The 13223-nt window shown below is 35.7% G+C and overlaps 1 long non-coding RNA gene across 2 annotated transcripts; it reads right to left on the minus strand.

Moving 5' to 3' along the window:
• Nucleotides 1–3597: 3597 nt before the first annotated feature.
• Nucleotides 3598–8806, minus strand: LOC147393906 (uncharacterized). Of its 2 annotated transcripts, XR_015182344.1 has the most exons (3): nucleotides 8790–8806; nucleotides 8395–8601; nucleotides 3598–4033 (listed from the first exon to the last, which is right to left on the minus strand). It is a non-coding gene; the product is annotated as an uncharacterized LOC147393906 (long non-coding RNA). The 2 variants fall into 2 exon arrangements; XR_015182343.1 differs by lacking the exon at nucleotides 8790–8806 and having other exon boundaries at nucleotides 8395–8776.
• Between the last annotated feature and the right edge of the window lie 4417 nt (nucleotides 8807–13223).

Raw genomic sequence — 13223 nt, forward strand, 5'->3', positions numbered from 1 at the left:
AGATGAGTGATGATTGATGAGAGGAATGGGGGTGTAAGGGAGTTGTTTGGAGAATGAGTGTTGAGATGGTTGAAGAGGTAAGGTGTTTGATTTGGGGGGATGGGTGGTGTAAAAGGTTGATTGGTTGGATTTTGGGAGAATTGAAGGGATGATGACATGTGGTAAATTGAGAGATGAAGAGATTAGTTGATTGGTGATGGTGGTTGGTTGATTAGAGAGAAGGGTATGGAGGTGATGGTGGGAGGTATGGGTTGAGGTGATTTTGTGGGAGTGTTTTAAAGGAAAGTGATGGATTGAGGTGTGGGAGATATGAGTTGTGATGTGGGTGGTTGATGGTGTTAGGAAATGGGGAATAGGTTAGGGTATGTAGGGTATGGGTTGTGATGTTGGTGGTTGATGATGATAGAGGATGGGGAATAGGTTAGGTTAGGGTAGGGTTATGGGTTGAGTTGATTTTTGGAGGGAAGTGATGGAGTTGGTTGATTTTTTTAGAAAAATGTGATGAAGATAGGTGATTAGATGAGGGAGGTGGAAGGGGATGATGACATGTGTCATCTTTAGGTGTTGACTTGATGATTGGTTTGATGTGGATGATGGATTAGATTGGCTTTGGGTAGTGAATTGGGCTTAGGTTGGGTTGGGTTTATGTTGGATTGGGTTTAGGAAAGTAATTTGGATTTTATGTGATGGGCTTAGTTTAGGTTGGGTTTGGGTGTGGGCTTGGATAGGGAATGGCATGGTAATAGACTTGGGTTTAATAAGAATGATTGGGCTTGGGTAGAATAGTATTGAGTTGAGTTGATTTGGATTAGGGTAGGGATCAATGGGCTTAGGTGATGGATTTAGGTTGGGTTGGGAAGTGTAGAATAAAGATGAGTTTGGGCTTATATTGGGTTGAATTTAAGGATGAGGGTGGTGAAGTGTTTGGGCCCACGGGCCACGTGAGTAGCCTTGGACATTTATTAATGGAAAATGCATTGGATTTTCATAGGTTTGGGCTTCGGAGCCCATTCCAATTTTTACGATCTTTAGGGTATTTTGCGTCGAGGACCCGCTCAAATTCGGGTGTCTACATTTTTCATATCAATGATCTTGTTGGTGATTGATCAATGAATTCGTTGATTATAAAAGTGATGAATTCATTGAAAAAACATGTTATCAGAATTAAAGTAAGCAGTGTACCAAATCAGAATTTTGTCATAAGTTGTGCACGTTTTGAGAAATGTGTATGGAATTAACACACATCTTGGGGTGCCATTAGTAAAAGTTGGCATGGCAATAAAATGTTTCTATTTGATTTACCTTGATCGTATCCAAGGACGCGAGATGTGCATCGCACCCTTAATATAAGGCATGGTCTTTAAAAAATAATCGAAAAAAAGAAGAAGAAGATGAGGAGATTGCATTATTTGATTATCTAAAGACTACTTCACAATCTATTCCTTTTGGTTGAAGGCCTCGCAAAAATAAATAAAAGGAACTTGGAGGGCCAAATGTGACGTGGATGTTGAAAGTTTTTTCCATTTTGAGATGGTGTATGGCACAATGTGAAAAAAGCCCAAATTTGACGGTCCTAGGTCGTCAAATTTCATAAAATTCGATGGTCCAAGGGGTCGAATTGGCGTCGAATTTTTCGTTGTCAATTTTTTTTTTTCAACGGATCGAATTTGTCAAATTAATGAAGGATGGGAGAAATTCAACAGCTCTAAGCCGTCAAATATGGGAACATCAAGAATTTCGACAGTCCTAAACAGTCAAAATTCAGTTTCTAAAATTCGTAAGCTTTGGCTTATCAATTTTTTCTATCGAATTTTCTAGTTTTCACGTAATGTGGGATATGTACATCACATGATCAATTATACCCCAAAAGTCAGGATTATTAGTTGTAAAATTATAATTAATGTGAAAGCGATAAGATACTTTTTTTTGTTGTTGTTGGGATACTGATCAAAGACGGGATTAAAGAGATTTATAAAATATTAAATGTCTTATCTTGCGTATTAGAATAGTTATGGTAGGTACCTTATGAAGAAATTTGGAGAAAATGATCATTAATATTTGAGTGATTCATGGTTCAGATCCTATGTCTATAAACCTTGAAAAGAATTATGATAATCTCAATACCCCACATGGCACACTCAATTGACTCTTCTAACGTGACAAGTGACAAATTCGAAAACTGTAGATTTGTATGTCTTGAGATACAAAATTGCACTTTCCCGTAAAAAGTGTATCTCAAGGAACCATTATCCCGAGTCATCTAGATCTACAGTTTCTGAACTTGTCAGGTCAGGAGAGTCGATTCAATGTGCCACGTGGGGTAGTCAGGTTATCACGACTCCCTTGAAAACTCTCCATAGTGATTATGTGGGCTCCTCTTATTCTAATTCCACAATCTTGAAAACTCACCTAGTGCTCATAAATCTGGACCATCCAGGTGTTTGGTTACTTTGTGCTGAACCCTGGAAATCTCCAATATTTGACTACTTTTATCAACTCTTAGTTGTCAATACTTCACATCAATTGTTAAGATTATGCCAAACTTATATATATCACGGGCGATGGAATATATGTGCCACCATATGTCCTGGAAACCTTGAACGAATCTTCTAACAACTGGCTTTGCTGATCATTAAAAGGTCCACACCGCGGTGACTTCTCTTCAAACCATCTAAGTTTAGATAACTTAGAAAGTTAATGTTAACCTAATCCAACCTACCCTAAGATAATAAGAAAATATATATAGATATAAAATGGGTCACAATTGAATCTCGAGTATGGTTGGGAGAAAGTTATGATGTGTTGGTGGTGTATGTTGTTAATTCAAACCAACGTTCCTTCACTTTTCCCTCGGTTTTTTATTCGAGAATTGCTCAAGATGAATGTTTCAATGGTTGGGCTAGGACTAAGTCTCGACTTTTTCGTCGGAGAATAATTCATGCCTTATTATCATACCCAAGTACTATTCATCTCTTTTCTATTTCAAATATACAAATCACCTACTTACATCAGGAATGATAAAGACCTTCCTTCATAGTGCAGATGAAGCACCAACCATATTAATTAATAGTTCTGGATCTATCAATCCACCTTCCTTGATTGTAGTACTATGTGATACCCAGCTGTTTCTATGTGAAGTTATACCTGGACCGGTAGACCTAAACTAATTAACCGGCGCATTTAAGCAATTTTTTTTTTTTTTTTGATAAACAAAGATTCATTAAATCAAGCACGCATTTAAGCATTTTGTTTGGAAGTAGAGCTTCAAGGAATTGGATCCTGCTCAACCCCATCTTCCAATTTTTGTGTAAAATTCAGAGTTTCCATTGTCAAAAAGGCGTTTCTTTGCATAATGGGTTGCAATTCAAACCTGGATGAGTATGTGACCCATTTCTTGAAAGCTAACAATTCAGTAAAACTCGATCAGATCAAATCTAATAAGCTTGATCAGTTGTACCAGTTCTTTGTTGTTGAAACTCTTTTGTATGTATTATAGAAGGTTTTTGTTTACAAGGACTTGGTGGCACAAACTATTGATGTCCTGTTTTAGAGCTATGTAATGTCACACCATGTAAAAAAAATTTGGTATACCTCAAGAAACAAAGTTTTTTTTTTTTTTTTTTTCCTTTTCTTTGGCAGGCCGCACATACCATCCACCTGCACGTGTACATCCATTAAATATACCACTTTAGTGGAGTGGAATATAGAGACTCAAAGGTGTGACCTGGGGAGCAAACCCAGTCACCCTAACGATCTCAGCTAGCCCTGTACTTGGGTTCTGGTTCATTTCCTACACCAACCAGTGCTTTATTCAGTGTTTTAGGTACAAATAAAATTAAAATTCCGAGTGATCATTGGTATGTACCCATGCCAATACCTTGACTACGATGACTCGGTTCCCCTTGGATTCAAAGTAACCAAAAGCCATATTGACTATCTTTTGCGACTGTTCAAGATCCTCTAGCTGATATGCGCCGATTACAACAGCACAAAACTCTTCAAAATCCATTTTCTTGGAAGAGAGCAGTTCCATCTAAATATAAAAAATCACAAAGCCCATTTATCAACTCCATAGAGAATAGCAAAAAAAAAAAAAAGTTCGGGAATAGTGTGGCCCTAGTTTGGATTCGATATTTAAGGATCCTATTTTTGAGAAAAAATAAGAGCAGAAACAATACCATGTAAGAATAGTTAAAGTTAATTCAGGTCTCATATATGAAATACATGAATAAGATTAACTTTCACAACCATTCATTTTTTTTATTTATTTAAATGACAAGCTTTTTAATAGAGATGGTACAATTGGACATGCAAAAATTCCTAATAGAAATAACTTTAAAACCATGTATCAAAAAAAATAAAAAATGTAAAAGAAATCAAATTCACGACCGAATTCAAGAACATATGAACCTCCACCTAATAAACACCAAAATATCAAATCAAGGATCAAAATCACACAAAAAATCGAATTCAGATTCCTAAAAAATCATGTACTAGTCTCCCCCTTTCATTCCACCTCAAATGCTTAAGTGGATCACATTGTATAGATCAGTTTGCCTGATGGACCAAAGCCCTAAACATATCAAGGATCAGAATAACACAAAAATCGAGCTCAGATTCCTCAAAAACCATGAACCAGTCTTCCCTTCCATTACACCTCAAATGCATAACTAAAACATTTACAAGTTTCCCTTGTGTGTGCCTATTCCTCTTCTTCTCCTGATTTCAAGTGGTATCAATTGAAAGTTGATTTTTTTATTTGGTTTACTGAGTTGAACAGATTTCTAACGATGACAAACATCCTTGCTTTGTATTTTTTCTTTGAATCAGTGTTCCCTTTGTTTTGCTAGTGGAGAGCTGCCAGACACCTTCTCATTAACTGTTAACTCCATTAGGAAGATTTGGACTCAATGCCTCTCTTCCATTATGTTGGGTGTTTCCCTCCTCATTAGCTTTTTTGGTGGGATTCTTGGGCCTTTTTAAGTAGGGAAAGGATTTTTTGGAGTTTGGCCCCATTCGTTGTTTGTTGGGGAGTCTGGAAGAAGTGAAACTTTTGAAGGAAACGAGCACTGCACCCCAGGCAGGAAGTCATCATTAGCATACTGGTTTTCTTGTATTTTTGGTGATATATTTTTCGAGAAATTTAGAAGAATTTTCTTTGAAGGTTTTTTGTTTAGGTGGGAGTCGCTAAGGATCTAGGGTAGTTACCTTTTCTCTTCCTTGTATTGTGGAGGCCATCTTGTACTCCTTTTTCCTATTAAGGTTGCGACATACATATGAAAGAGTATACAATAATGATGTATTTGGCGAATCAAATACCATGGTCTAATAACAAACCATTCTGATTAGTTGATAATATTAGTTGATAATTTTGTGAAAGATTACTGCGAAAGGTTTCATTAACGCCTAATCCATGTCGAGTAGACCTTGTCGTTGTGAGACTTATTAATTCATGAGTTGTAAGGAGGGACTTATGTCACCACAAACAGAGACTAAAGCAAGTGTTGGATTCAAAGCTGGTGTTAAAGATTACAAATTGACTTATTATACTCCTGACTATATCACCAAAGATACTGATATCTTGGCAGCATTCCGAGTAACTCCTCAACCTGGAGTTCCACCTGAAGAAGCAGGGGCCGCGGTAGCTGCCGAGTCTTTTATGGGTACATGGTGGACCGATATCTATCCAAAAAATATTCCCTTGACTGAATAGACATAGTATTACAGATATTATCATAATAATAATATCGAATTGTTTCTCAAGATTATCAAGCTCCAAGTCAAGCGACAAATAAGCTAACATGCCCCCAAGTATACAATAATTTTTGGCTATTGATTTGTAAAATTTGAGTTAACAAGCACTCTAAAATAATTAACAAACGTCAATGAGGTTTTAAGTATCAAAACTTTCCTGGATGAAATGAGTGAGTCCCCTGGAAACGAAGTATTTCTACTTTCATCCCTCATTGATTGATTCTGTGAAAGAAAGTAATGCCACAACAAGGTATTGACATGTTAGTTCTTAGACTGACATAAAGCACGTCTTACCATGCATGGATTCAACCAATAAGGATAACTCTCAGCAGAATCAACATCTCGGATTATTCTATGTAAAGATGTGCAGTCGACAACACCTAAACTGAAAAAATGCAATATTAGCTTGTAAAATAGAGATCACAATTGAGACATTGTTTCTGTCAAGGAAGGTTTTAACTTAGAATCAGACGCCTCACTGCATTTAAAATGCCAAGAACACTCAACTCCTTTGTCGCATCAGTTGCATTTTGCATGAGAGCATGCACAGTTTTTATCAAAAATGTATGATAAAAAAGCGTAGTAAGTAAACTAAAGATTGATACTTGCGCATTGAAGTTGAGAACGGACTTCTATCGAATTCTAAGGTGTTTCACAACACAAGGGATTGGAGCAGGACACATTTCATTGTAATTGTTCGTTACTTACCACATGTAAGCACTACATAAATGCCGACCCAAAATTTTTGGGATAAGGCTCCATTGATGTCACAAATAGCAGTTTTTACACATCTAAATAACATTCAAGTTGGTTGATTTTGTATTTTCTGGTGAAAATTTAGAAAGAATTCAGTGGAACAATTGATAACTTATTCAGGGCTTGAGCAGCATTCTTTCTTTTTCTGTTGTCCTTGTTCAAAAGCCCTTTACAAAATCTCTGGCTTCTGAGAATACCATAGGCCAAGGTGAATCATCAAAGTTAGGATCAGCTCTTAGCACAGCATGAAAAATTCCCAATTCTGTCTGTGCCCTGAAATGTCTGATTCCACATAACAAGATACTAGCTATGACATCAATACTCCATATATCTGCTTCCACACTTTATGTTATAAAGAGGACTTCAGGTGCAACATAGTATGCACTGCCACCAATATTGTTCAGTCTTTTCATCTGTTAACAGACCAATTTATTGGAGAGCGAGACAACTATGAATATAAGAGGGTCACAGGAGTTAACCAGTGTATGACACACCCGAGAGTGGAAGAAAATATACACTCAACACTCTCCCTCACCCATAAGGGTGGAAAGAATTGAACCTGTGTCCTATACGAACCTAGCGCCCTGATACCATGTTAACCAACCAACTACTCCAAAAGACCGATCTGTTGGAGAGGGGGGACTATGAATATAAGAGAGTCACGGGGCTTAATTGGGGACACTCAACATCAACTAAACCAAAACAAGAGCTTACAATTTTTTTTCCTTTGTACCCCTGTTCTGATGTCAATCACAGACTTCACCAACATAACAAGCAGCATCTTCATATTGAAAGCAATTCTCTTGGAAATTTTCCAAATATGTACAAGAACTTATGGGATGGCATCATCTATACATGAGCATTGTGACAAGGTCAACTAGGAGTATTAATGCTTCATTATTTCAAAATATTCAATAACAAAAAAGACCAATGCCTAGCTGGTTTCATAAAGTCAGAAAGACCAAAATCAATAAGCTTCATCGGAGTGTCTTCAATGTCTGAGTGGTTAAGAGTTCCATACAAGATTTTGCATCTTCAGAAGTGAAAAAATGACAATAAAATATGAGGACCAAAAAATGGAAAATCTTTAACACTCTATGACTATGAGAGAATAAATTCAAGGACCACAATCAAGGAAATCTAAGCAGCAGACCTTAGGCTTCAGAAAGAAAAGGAAGGCGAGTGGGGAGATAACGTGACGACTTTAAAGGAGATGAGGGTTCGATTAAAAAACATAGCTATAAGAGCCTCTACAAGCGGTAGTATGGTACTTGGAAAAGAAGGTAATCCAATTTTTTTAAGTGATTCAAAAGATTATAATCAAACATTTAAATGCAGGATCAAGAAGAATCTTCAAAATAGGCACATCACGGGTTAAGGAAAAATAATAATAATGATCTTATACTGAGAAAGAAGCCACAGTTTGATTTTTTCATCGAACACAACCATACTTTCATAATTCAATCAACTGAGTTACTATAACTGAACCAATCCACAATTATATGATACAAAGAAATTCCCACTTAGAAGTCAGGACAAAAAAAAAAAAAAAAAAAAAAAACCTTGTTACACACTTGTTTTCTTTGGCAGCTCTTTAAAGACATGAATCATAACTTGAGCTAAAGCAAAGCAAACATCAATTGTTTCAATTCTGAATGAACATTTGCACACAATCATCTTTGAAATTTTGAACCCACAAATGTCAAGGAAAACCCAACTTCAAAGATGAAATTACTAATCAAGATTTTAATATTTTTAATTGATCGAACTAGCAAAATTTTAATAAAAGGTTTGATTTTGATAATAGTTTGTCATCACAATTCACAATCAAAGCAATCTGATTAACGAGAAAAAAGAAATTAAGCACACACACACATGACACACCTTAGCTTTGGAATCTGGAGATGATTTTCGAAGCAACTTTTTGAATCTTAACCATTGGACACTCCCTCCTTCTTCGCCCTCTTGGCTTCTGCGAATAATCTTTTGCTCACAGGAAAATCAATCCGGGATTCTGCGAAATCCAGGATTAATTTTCCTACGAGCCAAAGATTTCTCGACTTGTGAGGCTCTTGCCACTTCGCCAGGATTCTGCTCACAAAACAAAAACAAGTACGAATTTGCTGTTAAGATGAATCAATGATATAACGCCACGTGTATTAAAAAACAATAAAAAGCAGAATGCTGAGGTTGGTTTCAGAGAAAATTTCATAAACCAATTAATCATTCCTGTATTTTTTTAATAAATATGGCGTTTTGCCATTGGTTCTTCAGCTTACCACATAAATTTCTTAGCAGCAAATACGTATTAAATTGATAAAATCAATTCAGCATTTCAAGGATGGACCGATCGCACAAACCCCCGTGTATCGAGCATCTACAAATTAAGAAATAATTGAATCGTGATTATCTCACTACCTCACATGGCATACTCAATCATGCTTTTTAAATTCGTCCGGTACCAAGACGAACCATCCGAATTAACTCGGTAACAAAATTAAACGAGACCAATTCACAAAGTCATTTTTTAATTGAGTTTTAGGACTCACATTCATTTTTTTAAGTTGTCTCACGAAACATCTTAAACATATCGAAAAATTCATCCGAGATGACTCGATATCAGGCCTGAACGAGATGAGACGCAAAATCGAGTTTAAAAACCATGTACTCAATTGATTACCTGTGACAAATTCAAGAATTGGAGCCCTGTGCATCTCGGGATATACGGTTCTCTCAATATACACATTTTATGAGAAAATACAACTGTGTATCTAAAGGAACTTTGATCTATGATTCTCCGAACTTGTCATTTCAGTCAGTGTAGTTGGATGCGTTTGCCACATAGGTAGTCAGATTATCACAATTAGAAATAATTAGAATAAATTGCACTTTCACCCATTATGATTTGGCATAATTTTATATCAAGTCCATAATATTTCAACAATTACACTTACCTCAGCTATAGTAATCTACCGGGCTCACGTACCCCCCTTTGTCTACTTGTCATCAACCAAATAGTTAAAAAATGGTTTTTATTTTTTATTTATAAAGATTATTTTACCCTTTTAAATATATTATTTTCTTTTGTAAACCAATCACAAAGGGTGAGTATACTTTACCCAAGAATCGTGATAATTTGACTTACCCACCTGACATACTCAATCAACACTCCTAACGTGACAGATTTGGGATGTAGGTCTGCTCTCCTTGGATACATAACTGCACTTCCCTATAAAAAGGTTAAATTTTGTATCTCGAGGAGATCAAAGGAAAGAAGAATTACGATTCCCAAACCTATCACGTCAGGGGTGTTGATTGAATATGCCACATGGGTAAGTCAGATTGTCACGACTCTTTACCCAATTAATTATTTTTCCTTAGGAAAATGTTGAAGGTACTCCTTTTGACACTATGGAACAACACTTTAATTTTTGATGTGGCAACGTGCAAAGGAGAGAACCATAGATTTTTTGGAGAGCTTCTATTACGACACCTTTTCTTATAGAATCGTGCTACATTGCCTACATTGCACACTACGTTCAACACTGATTTGGCATGCACAATGTGAAAAACGCCCAAATTTGATGGTCTTGGGCCATCAAATTTCAAAAAATTCGACGGATCAAGAGGTCAAATTGGCGTTAAATTTTTCATTGTCAAAATTTTTTTTTTTTGACAGGTCGAAACTGTTAAATTAATGAACGATGAGAGAAATTTAACAGCTTTAAGCCGTCAAATCTGAGAACATTAAGAATTTCATAGGTCTTAAACCGTCAAATTCAGTTTTTAAAATTTGTGGGCCTTGGCTTGTCAAATTTTTATGTCGAATTTTCCAGTTTTCATGTAGTGATGGGAGTGCACAAATAACCATAGATTTGTTTTCTTCAATATATAAATTGAAAATCAACGGCTCAATAGTCCAACTCAGTGTCCAACATAGGCAGTCCATCATTTTCCTCTCTTATACACCTTTTCTGAGTCATCTCAATATTTGTGGGAGACCGGATTATTAAAGTCAGTGTTGTTTGGTTTGGACAAAAATTCCTAAATACTGGGGGCACAAATGGAAATAAACTAATAAATTAATTAGTGAATAAACCTCACCTTTGTATGATAATAGGCAATTCAGTTTGGCATTCATGTCAAATGTACACGAAGAAGTTTTGGAATGAGAAGAATTGGCTGCTGCATTTTTTTCTAAAGTATTGTGGTTCACGTGCGCTCGAGCAAATTTGATGTCAAGATCCGTCGAATTTAACCCCTTTTTTCACCTATTGTTTAAAGGAGTCACATCGAATTTACCCATATTTTTGTGTAGTTGTAGGACGTGAAATAGAATGGGTCGCCCGTTTTATCAGACACTTTATTGAGATCACTCATGGGAGAATATGTAGTCGACTCCCAAAAACTCGGTTGGCATTTTTTTTATTTTATTTTAATGCAAGAAAGTTGATTACATTAAAAAAGAAGAAGAGGGATATTAAAAAATTTATACTCGTCTAAATGACTCCATTTGTACAAAGAATCAAACAAATTAGTACAACTACTTATCTCTTCTGATCATAGCATATCACCAAAAGAGATAATAGTTGAAATTGAACATACCACTCGTGGCAACCCCAAAAAATAAGTGGTATGTTGATCAAAAGCACGTAGGTGCTACTAAAAGTTAATCACTAATATTTTGGAGCTACCACAAATGAAAATATCATGAGTGAAAAGTTAGTTAGGCTCTTATCTATTTTTAGTCACACACACACACACACATATATAAATATATGACTAAATGGATTCTAGTATGAAGGATGTAGAGAGTAATAATGGTATGTTATCTAGAATATTGGACACGCATCCTAGCAGAGTAAGTGGTACTTGGAGTTGATCGGTTGTAGATTTTGCTAAATAAATGCAGAGATTAAGATGTGAATTAAGACTTTGGGCAAGTTGAATTCGTTCCACAGGGACAATGAAAATTCAAAGATTCATTCGGTTAGAAACAAAAACAGAATTAGAAAACAGATTTTTCTTAAAAACAAAATTGATTTGTTAAACAAATGAAATGGAAATTAACTTGTAATTTGAAATAAAAACATAAAGTAGAGATTGAAGATATAAGAAAGGAGGTTTAGAGAAATCAAATCAGCTTTTGCAAACTATCCATATTGCAGATCAATTCCAAGAATAACTCAATCCATATAGCAAGTCATTGCTCATGGATCGGAAGGTGGAGCGGTTTAATTATCAAAGGTAACCAAGAGACATTCATGAAAATTCAAATTTAATTGAGATTGCCTAGCTTATATTCAGATTCTTCACAGAGCATAGTCGTTTTTGAACTTATCTAAGTAATGGCTATGAAAGTTTGAATCAGAAATATAAGTAGATCATCTAATCAAAGTAGAATTTTTAGAATAGTAAACATGTAAGCAAAATAAGGAATTAAAACAACATTAGAGGGATAAACTTGCTTCGGCATCCTTGATCTCTCTAATGAGGATCTAGCCACTCATTGCAAGGATTAAAATTGCAGAAATTAATAAGAGAGCAAAGAACATGGGTGAAGAAGATGATAATCGATCTGAAATTCTTCTTCTATATCTCTCCAAAGAATTACAAAAAATAATGAAATCCCACTCTTGATGTTCTCACTACACTCAAGAGCTTTCTCAAAGGAAAAATTACAGAGAAGAAAGAAAGAAAAATCAGAAATTATGGAAGAAGAGAAGAGGAGAAGAGCCTAAGAGGGACCCAAGAGGGGACCCCTTCTTTGAAATCAACCCTCAAATTTATAATGTTCGTATTTGGGTAATCGGGGTGATTTGACGGATAATTCGATTCGAATGGCCCAATCAGTTACAACCACCGAAGCTTCTATAAAAATCTCGAGGACAAATTCCTCGAAATGACCGCGGCGCGGTGACGTGGCGTCCAAAATCCTCGAGATTTTGCCGGATGCTTCCTTTTTGCTCGCATATTGTAACAGTAATTGTTATTTCTTTTGTTGATTTCCGAATGTGCCCTTTTCACCTGAAATTAGTAATAAAGTATTGTTAGCCACATTAATTTGGGATTTAATAAAATTTATTATTATTTTAAGGGAACTAGTATTTATATGATGGTAATCTCGGTGAAATTACAATCCCAAAATGATATAATTGGGACCTTATCACACCCCCAAACCTCAATTTTGCTAGTCCCGAGTAAAACTTAAATCTAAACAACTCCTCTTTCATGAGGTTCCCGACTGCATTTAGCTTATACAGTAAGCCATTAACCCCCTAGGTTACCCCTAGTGGACGAGTTTGACTCGTGAGGGTTTGTAGTGAAAGAATATACCCACAAAATTCTAACATTTTACAAAAATATTAAAATCAAAATCAAAGTATGTAAAGTGAACATAACGACATTTCATAAATCAGTCAAAGGTCATTTATGTTTGAACAAAGTTCTAAATTTTTATTCCTCATTTTCAGAAAATTTGAAAGATAACTTGAGTGCTTGTGTGATTTTCTGATTTTTTTTTCTTTTTAAAAGCAACATCTTTTTAGGAACAAGATTTCACCTCCTAACTGCTAAGAATGGTCGGTTCTACCGAAGTTCTAACTCAAAAATAAGCATCCTGTCTGGGATTGTGAGAGGTGTGGATATTCACTTTAATACCTCTAAGGGACTTTATCTGTGATATTCCAGTTTACTCACGTTTTTACCATTAA

This window comes from Akebia trifoliata, chromosome 10, assembly GCF_017979445.1.
Source record: "Akebia trifoliata isolate Shusen 1 chromosome 10, ASM1797944v1, whole genome shotgun sequence".
In the NCBI taxonomy this organism is placed as follows: Eukaryota; Viridiplantae; Streptophyta; class Magnoliopsida; order Ranunculales; family Lardizabalaceae; genus Akebia; species Akebia trifoliata.